Source organism: Dinoponera quadriceps, unplaced genomic scaffold (assembly GCF_001313825.1).
Source record: "Dinoponera quadriceps isolate SergipeBrazil2010 unplaced genomic scaffold, ASM131382v1 scaffold1432, whole genome shotgun sequence".
Lineage (NCBI taxonomy): Eukaryota > Metazoa > Arthropoda > Insecta > Hymenoptera > Formicidae > Dinoponera > Dinoponera quadriceps.
The window spans coordinates 81,287-90,767 of record NW_014555637.1 but is presented as its reverse complement, the minus strand read 5'-3'; the positions used below and the strand labels follow the sequence as shown (position 1 = coordinate 90,767).

General features: G+C 42.9%; 1 protein-coding gene across 1 annotated transcript in view; it reads right to left on the bottom strand.

The window, feature by feature from the left end:
* The window catches only part of LOC106744919 (solute carrier organic anion transporter family member 5A1), a 27,051-nt gene extending 17,788 nt beyond the window's left edge, over positions 1-9,263 (bottom strand). The window contains exon 1 of the mRNA XM_014620063.1: positions 8,903-9,263. The gene's annotated coding sequence lies outside the window, so the exon portion shown is untranslated. The remainder of the gene's footprint in view (positions 1-8,902) is intronic.
* Positions 9,264-9,481: the final 218 nt, after the last annotated feature.

Below are 9,481 nucleotides of genomic sequence, written 5' to 3'. Positions count from 1 at the left end.
CCCCCCCCCCTCGACGTCACCGAGGGAGGATGATTTCGAGGTAGCAACTCCGCGATCGCGCTCCAGAGAGAGAGAGAGAGTCTCGAGTGATGTTTGATAATTACGAATTATCTCGAACGCGCCACGCCGCATCGCAGTGACGGAATTTGGATGAATCACTCATTACCATTGCGGGTTTCGTGACGCCAAATTAACCGGGATCATCAAATCCCAGAGCGATGAACCATCATGTGTACCGTTAGACCGACGATTTTCGACGTCGGTCGTTCCGTTTTTTTTTCGCCGTTCCAGCCGACTCATTTCGTCTCGAAGCTCGAAATGGAGAAAGGAGACACCGACGAGAGTTCCGCGGTCTGCTCGGTTTCGACGCGGAGATCTCCCGATTTATGTTTCCTCCGTAAACCTCTGGTTAAATTACGCGTTTTGGTCGAGGAAAACGAAATTTCTATACAGTATAAACTTTTTTGCACTTGTGTTAAAACCGACCCTTTTTAAAATTCTTTTCTTGAATATTTAATATAATTTTTAACCTGTGTGTTAATTTAACATATTATGTTTAAGTTATCTCAACACTTTGTATTGTGTCGATATTCAATACATATAGATGTTAAAATAACACATTTTATACTTTAGTGTCAATTATTAATTTTGTATTCTTTTTTTATAATATTTGATAATATTTGTGTTACTTTTCCACATATTTTATTCCATATATTCATTTTGTACTAAATTAACGCCAAAATTTGAGTGGACCATTTGGGACACGTGAAATGTTCAATTCAACACAGAATTTTTTACTGTATATTTCTCATGAACCAAATTCTCATAACCAGAAATTCTGTTTCCTTAAACTCGTTTGGTTATCAACTGAATTTATTTTTTCAGTGTATCTCGTCGTGCGACGACGAAAATCGTGACGTGTCACTGTCGAGGCCGACGGAGAACGGAAAACCGGGAAAACGAATATATTGAAAGAAAAATACTTGATATTTTTAACGATAATTATCACAGTGAAAGAATTATATAGTCAGCAAACCCAATTTTCTAGCAAGTGTTCTTACAGTATTAGCGATATAATAACCTTATCTGCATATTATTACCACTATTTTTGCGACTAAAACTATAAAAAGACTATAGGCTGACACCGACAATATATAATAATTATAATTAAAAATTACCAAATATCAAATTATCAAACAATTATAATTTCTCTCAGTGTAACATTCGTCACTGACCGAGAAGCCTTCATTCGATTAGCCGAAAATGGCTAATAATCGAGGCTCATAATGAATCCTTAAATTAGCGGCTGTCCCGTGGCACGCGGCTCATTTCCGCCGGGGTGCACGGCTGCGGAAATGAATGTGCGGTGCCGCCTCGCTCCCTGAAGCGAATCGATCGAAACGGTAAGCTAGCAGGTATGACCAAGTCTCGACCCCATCCCGCCGATGATACGGCCTAAACCGACGAGAATCCATCTATCCTCGCGAACAGATCGAACGGTCCCTCGCGTGCTGGGAGGTCTTGGAGTTCCTCGCGATAGCTCGGCCACTAGGTCACCCTTTCACCCTTTCACCCTTGCACGAGTTCACCTGCACCCGTACAGACCGCACGATACGCCACTGCGGCGCGATATTTCAACTTCCCGTCCGACGATTCGTTTCCGTTGCTTCTTCATTCCCCGCACAAATGAATTTTTCAATCAGGCTGATAGAAAATTAGGTGTGATATTAAGGCTCGTGAGTACTGTTGCAATGTAGCTAGTGGATCTAATAAATATCTACCTATCGTCATCGTCTCTCACTCACACATGCATACACACACACCTGCTTCAATGGAGGAGGCATCGCGAAGATAGAAAATTATAGTTATTTTCAGCGCCAAACGTACCACTTCCCTACTTTCAACCACAAAAATAGTAACAATAATGTGCATGTAAGGTTATTATTACTATTATTATAGTAAATGTTGTTTTAACGTCTAATTGCTGCTACTATTTTTGGGATTAAAACTGAAAATGAATACGTTTTGCGCCGAGAATAACTATAATGTTCCGTCAGTGATGTGCTTCTTCCAGTGAGAGATGACGACGATGCTAGATATTTATTAGCTCCAGTAGCTACATTACAACAGTACTTGCAAACTTGATATTACATATAATGACAATTTAGTCTTTTACGAATTATTATACATCTCCACGTTCTCTCTTCTTAATATATCGTGCTGGCATCCTCCTGAAACAGTGCATCCTTTGTTCCCTCTTGATCTCATTCGGGAAGTCGTTATACATTTTAAATCCGTCAGGTAGTAAAATTATTCGTTTTTCGCTAGTCCCACATATATGTACAAAGAGGTTATATATATATAAAACCTCTTTGTGTCTCATTGCACCTTCCAGTTGCACTAATTCTGTTTTATTGAACAAATAATTATAATAAAAAGAGGAAGAAAGAAAGAGAAGGAGAGAGACGGAATCAATGATAATAGGTTTGTCCGTTCCGGCCGAACTAGATTGCACTATTTGCCTCTGGAGTGAAACAAGGTATATAATTTCGTGTCGAAGAGAAAAGGAACGAAGTTCCGGGTGCAGCTAAAACGGATAAACTTAATTTTGGGAATGTGCACTTGAGCGCGTGCGGGAATGACGGAAAATATTAACCCTTATCGGACGCTAGCTTTTTATGCGTGATTCTCACTAGGTTGTAGCTAGTAGTTTCGGTAAATATGCGAACTTGTCACCTCCTACGTGACGTACGACCGCAGCGACGAAGTATTGTTGTCATGTGAGAGGTGACTTACGACCGATAAGGGTTAAATATATGATGTATTTGTGCTATCGACGAACCGTGGATGTTTTCGAGCTGGCGTCCCGCGCGCGCGCGCGACACGTGTCTCGCATTAGCGAAATCACGTTTTTCGCGCATCGATACGCGAAATAAATTCCCCACTGTATTGCGGATCGTAATGGCACGTGAAACACCGCTTGCGCGGTTGCACAATGCACGTATGCACGCTAAGAATCGCGCCGCCCACCTTCGTGACAGCGAATTATTTGTCGAATGCAAAAGCGAGAATCTAGGCGGCTCGGACGTAGCCGAGGATCGGCGCATAGCACGCCCTACTTTTCAGCACCGATGAATTTCTTCCTTTTCCTTTTTTCTCTTTCTCTCTCTCTCTCTCTCTTTCTCCCCCTCTCTCTTTCGCCCCCCTCCCCTTCCTCCCCATCATCCGTTTATCTGTATTTTCTGCTCAAGGCTCGCGTCGGCACTTACGCTTTATACTTATGACACGATATGATGAAACGCTCGTCGTCTCTATGAAGATGCATAACGAGTGAAAGGTACATTAAAAGCAGGCTCCGCAGCTCGTTATTTGGAGCTTTCGTAATATGTAAAACGATCGCAGGAACACACGAACGTCAATATGTCGAATGTTTACGCGATTTTACATAATCCGTCCGGACGAAAGTTATCGCGTGGCGACAAAGTTTTTCGGCGCTGCAACAAAATATGTGTGTATACCGCAATGCAGAAAAATATAATGCGGCAGTACGATTCGCGTTATGTAATTCGAGGCTAGCCACGGTGACTAATGTGGTGCGTTTTATTCGTCTCACGGAAGTTTTGTCTCGTTGCGAACGCGTTTAGAGGGAAAATCCTCAGCCGACGCGCACACGACTTCCCATCGCCGTCGTCACGATTCCATCGATTCGGATCGCTCGGAATTACCACGGCTGACACACTCCGACATTCGTTCGATCAGCAAGACTGCGGCCCATTCGTTGGATCCGAAACGTTTCAGCGAACGGTTCGTCGCCTCGGCTTACCTACACTTTATCTCATGGCAAAGGTCGGAAATCAACTTTCTAAATGTCCCGAGCGACAACTGGCCTTCCGCTCGTATTCTTCGACGCCCGATATGCGCTCTATTAAAGGATTTCAATGCCTTTGGATGGTGTCCAAGGCGTTCTGTATAATGCTGTTATAATGCTAATTCTCTGGTCGTGACGTCCCTTGGTGCCAGGCGAAACTACGCGTACCGGTCCGTCAAACTTATACAGAACGCTTCTCGCGTGTGTCTTCTGAAGATACAAATATATTCATATAATCAGCTCTGCCTGCAAATTAACCTTTACTTGGCACTGGGTCTTGCGACGCTCTAATCCGGCACTCTGGGTCACTCGTTCCTGCTCAGTATCTTTTGATTCTCACGTGGACGTTAAAGAGGTTGTAAGGGGAAATGAATTGGACAGGAATTTGATGAAACTTGCATATATTAAAATATTAACGAACTACTCGTGCAATTAAAAAAAGATTGACCATTCGAGAGCTAAGATATTTGCAACTAAATTTTACACTTTTTAAACGTCTTCCTTGAGATTAGTATGCTATTTTTAATTCCTTTATTTTTAATTTTATTTTTAATTTCTATTCTTAATATTTTTTAAATTAAAAATAAGATTTTGATGAAGTATAATGATATTAAGGATTATATATAATATGCAGACATTGTACATATATATCAGGATTATTGACCACTTTCCGAAAACACAGCGATGTAAAATTCATAACTTATACACCGAGAAAATAGTAATCAAAAATTTATTTGTGGGATATATAAAATTGATTTCACACAGAAAAAAACGATTTCTGTGAAATAGACTTTATTTCTCTGTAAAATAAACTTTATGTCCTACAAATAAACTTGAATTCTTTTTTCCCAAGGTAGTGATATTCGAAATACTTATGCATATATGCATATATTTAAACTTATATATTCCTTTCTATTATCTGAGCACATTTATTCAACTGATGCATTAACAAAAAAATAATAATATTTTCGTATTTGTAATATTGTGTATATATGTTTACCTTAATTTCGTTTTAAATAACATTTATTATTTAAATAATGAGATAAATATATGAAGGAACGTAATTTTACTTGACAAATATTAAATTTATGAGTAGTTCTTTTGCTACATCACTAAAAATACGATACTAAGTCTTACAATCTCCTTGAAAAGCCATAGATGCACGTTATAACAAACTTTAACGTACGTCGCTGTTCGGAAGATATATAAGGGAAGAAATTAACTAGGAATCATTTCGCGTCACACTCGGTACTTTTAAAAAGTAAGAGCGAACTTTTCGAGACTCGCGGCGAATTTTTACAATATTTCATCTTAAGCAGCTGCGGCTTGCGGCGTCGAGAGAGAGAGAGAGAGAGAGAATGACTCGAAAGGAACGGCGCAAGTTGGAATGAAAATTACGCCATAAAAAAGAATGATAAAAAACCGCTAGATTAATTCCCTTAACACCGGTCGTGCGTACTTCATAATCAAGACCAAATAAAGACCGGGGCGACGTGTGGGTCCTTAAGTAACGGGCTCGGGAGCTCTCACGCTGAGAAGAGGGCACAGAACTTGACAAACGAATCCGTAACGTCGCACAAAATTCGCGCTAACCTGCGCTAACTCATTTCAAGGTGCTGTGTGTTAGCGAATACAATGGCGCGCGTGTTTCGCAGGAATATCTTGGCAGAAAATTTAAGCTTGGAATTCTAGACCTGAATTCGGACTTTCCAGAGAAAGTTTGAACTCTTAAAAACTGGTAGCGGTGGCTCTCTTCTTGAATTATAATTGTAAACGAGTTTTGCGTAAAAAAAAAAAATAAACCGTGAAGATGATTTGAATTCAAGTTATGCAGATAAGAAATTAGCATCATATATACACACGTTCAGTAATTCTTAGTTTGAAGATGTCGTTTTTCTTATCCAATATTTTTTCCTCTCAATTCATGAAAATTTTCTGAATAATAAGAATTCGACATTTTTAGTGGAATTATGTAAAATTTCTTCATATAAGTAAGTTTTATCTTTTATATAAGATTATATATTCTTGCTTATATGTAAAGATATAAGTCGATATAAGTCTTGAATTGATGCTAATTTAATATTGCGGCGGATTTAACGATCAATAATTAACTGATGGCTATATGATATACATTTTGGATTAAGAAGTTATATAAGTTTCTTTGCTGTTGCCTCGCCTTTTTGCCTGTGTCTCGTTATTTTCATTTTCTGTATTATTCACTTCTCCTTTGCTTGTATATAGCGACGAAGGAGTTATTATTATTATATATTATTATATTATATACTTGCTTTTCTACGTAAGAATATGGCCTGGGTTTCCATTTTCTGGTTAACTTGTGATTCAGACTTAACCTGATGACAATATAAATTTGTGTTTTTTCACTCATTAAACTTTAAATGTTATCACTACAAGACTATCAAACTATCATTACAAAACTATCAAACTATCATTAAACTTTAAATGTTATCACTACAAAACTATCAAACTATCATTAAACTTTAAATGTTATCACTACAAAACTATCAAACTATCATTACAAAACTATCAAACTATCATTAAACTTTAAATGTTATCACTACAAAATTATCAATTTAATGATTAACCATAAATAGAAGAATCCAAGCTTATGAGTTTTGAATCGATATTTATTTTCTCCGCGTCGTGCGCGAAAAGTCTACTTGCGAGGAGCTCGCATCTGCCGCTACGCTTCGCGTCATTAGATGAGAGATCACGGGATACGGGGGAAAATTAGAAACGAAAGTAACCGGAAACCGGACTATCGCCGATTCGATAACAGGCCGACCTTAGCCTCGTTTCCCGTCAGAACGGGGAAATCGTCAATTATCGCAAACTTGCACTTTCCCACGTGTGCACGTGTGCGTGTATATACATTCACCACTAACATACCGGAAGTCTAGTGTGCCGAGTCAGCAGCGGTATCAATTATTAAGACGGTTTGACCGATAAACCAATTCCCGATCGACACTCGATCGCGTCTGAAAGACCTACGACACGAGTGCACTCCGTAATTGATTAATTTCTGTCACGTCGCAGGTCACGTCGCAATATCGTCTCGGCCGTCTCATTACCCGGTGTCATCGCGTTCCCCGAAAGATCATACGAGTGCGATGTGTAAATCAGGAGCACGTCGTGAACGCTTCAATGATCGTACGATGTAATGAAATGTAACGCGATTCACGTTCGCCCTCGAGAAGTACATTACGTAACTGTCTCGCGATAACGAAACGGCCGCTTGAAATGAAGAAAAGACGCACGGTACGATACGTGACTTTCAATTTCAATGGCGGGTGTTAGCGGGGCAGAGGGGAGTCCCCGAGACTTTCGAAGAAACGGGTTTCCAAATCGGAGAGACGCCACGCGTCAAATACCGGCGGAACTCTCGACTTTTCCCGGTAAACGAACGCTCGCGCGTTTCCCCGTTTAACGTCGACCGATGCCGTCATTTGTGTACTTTACCTTTCGTTCGAGAAACTCGCACCTGAGAAGCCACAGGTTTGCGCTCCTCCCTGATTACCACGTCTTATCGGGGATAAAAATCGGTTCGCCTCGAAACCGCGAATCGTTTTTATCGCGAAGAGGCCATGTTTCACTCCTACGTACGCGCGCATCTCCGTCGCGATTATCGCCGCATCAGCCTAATTGACGATGTAGGCCGGCTGTGTGCATTAATTGACACAACAGTCAGAGCTGCCGTAATTCGCGGGCAGTTATACCGGGCCACCTGGCGGTGAGTCTCTTTTCCCTGCTTGCGCGAAAATCGTCGATCGCGAAAATTGAATTCTCGTCGATTAGTCCCGACAACACGCGACGTCGTTTTACCGCTCTCCACAAAGGCGCTCCGTCGAAATTGCGAGATAGATAGACGCGCGCAATAATAGTAACCACGAAACGATAACGACGTTCGTTCCATAGAATTGCGAACGGGACGGAATCGCGGCATACGTCTAGACAGAAGAGAGAACAGAGAGACTCGCGCAATGGTTGAGCAAATATAGATCCCCGTTAAAAGTTTGCACAAAGCATTCGATATTCTTCGTGCCACATTCCCTCCCCCGGTATCGGAATCTCTTTGATATACCCCCTCGGAATTGGGTCTCCTCCTCCTTTTTTTTCCTCACCACCATCGGAGGATAATGACGACGACGCATCCTCGGCGGATGCGTCGTCTGTTTGCCGTGACGATAATCGCGCTCGATCGGAGTCACCTGACGCATCTCTCGGAAAGAATAATATTTAGTTCACCGAGTCTGGCTCTCGGAGAGGATCTCGCGTTCCTCTTTCCGCGCTAACAACAACTCGGCATCGGTCGAGCGCGAGCGGACCGACGAGTCGCTTCGATAAAATATAACAGACCAACGATAACGTGATGTTTCACATGCCGTAGTGTTCGCATCGGCGATAAGGGAGAAAGGATGCGAGGATAATTTGCTCGGGAAAAAAGCGCATCGGTGATAGCGTAAACATACGCGGGCAGAGATGAGAGAGAGGGAAGGGGGGAAGGGGGGGGAGGGAGAGAGAAAGAGAGAGACGTAATAAGTCTCGCTCCCAATAACGCAACTCGCGAGAAACAGATGACGTTCGGTGACTCAAAAAATATGGAGTTAAAGGGTAGAAAGAAAGAGAGAGAGAGAGAGTGCCGATGCTCTCAGGCTGCACCGCCTATGGGCCGCTCGGCATAAAGATCCGCGCGGCGTACATGCGTTCCCCGTTTGTCCCCACGCGTGGCTAGCGTGATTTTCGCCCGATTCCGAATTCCTTCGGTGCGGTGCCCGTCTCGCGTGACTCGAGTTTTTGGGGAGCGCGCGACGATTCTCCGCGGCTTCGAGAGGTAGGATGGTTTCGAGGTACGGGCTCGAAAAACGGGATCTCGTAGCGTACACGTCCACCCGAGTCCCGTCGTCGGATTCGAGGCGCGAGGAAGGGAAAAACGGGCCAGGTTAGAAAATGATATCGTTCACGACGAGGGGAACGACAGACGAATAATCGCACCGAAGATCACGAGGGGAGACTCACCGAAAAGAGACGGTCGTGACAGCGGCGATGCTCCTTCGTATCCAGCGTTGGGGCGGTCAGATTGAAAAATCCTCGTGGTGACACCGCCGCCGCTGTTCTCCAGGCTACATTGGCGACGAAAGCACTCTCCTTCCTTTCTTTCTTTCTTTCTCTCTCTCTCTTTCTTTCTTTCTTTCTCTCTCTCCCTCTGTCACACTATTCACCTCACGGCCGCGATCGATGCCGGATCACGTTGACTGTAGCCGCACGCTCGCGCGAGCCACGGAGAGCTCGGCTCGACAGATCGGCACGAAATCGCGTTAATCACATCAGACACAACGTTCGGCCGTCAACTCGCTTCGAGGATCGTAGACCAGCTGTGTTTTTGCCCGACCGTCGAGGAACTCACGCATGCGTCGGCGAGCCGACGCGCCGCCATCTTGCGCGCGGGGCGAGCGAGTGACGGCGCGCGATTCAAATTAGCACTCAGGAGTTCTCAGGTGTTCGAACAATGAGCGTTGTCCATCGAGTCTCAAGATTAACTCTCTTCAGTTGTTTAGACATTTGGGCGCAGGAAGGTGTGTATTTGTGTATTCGAAC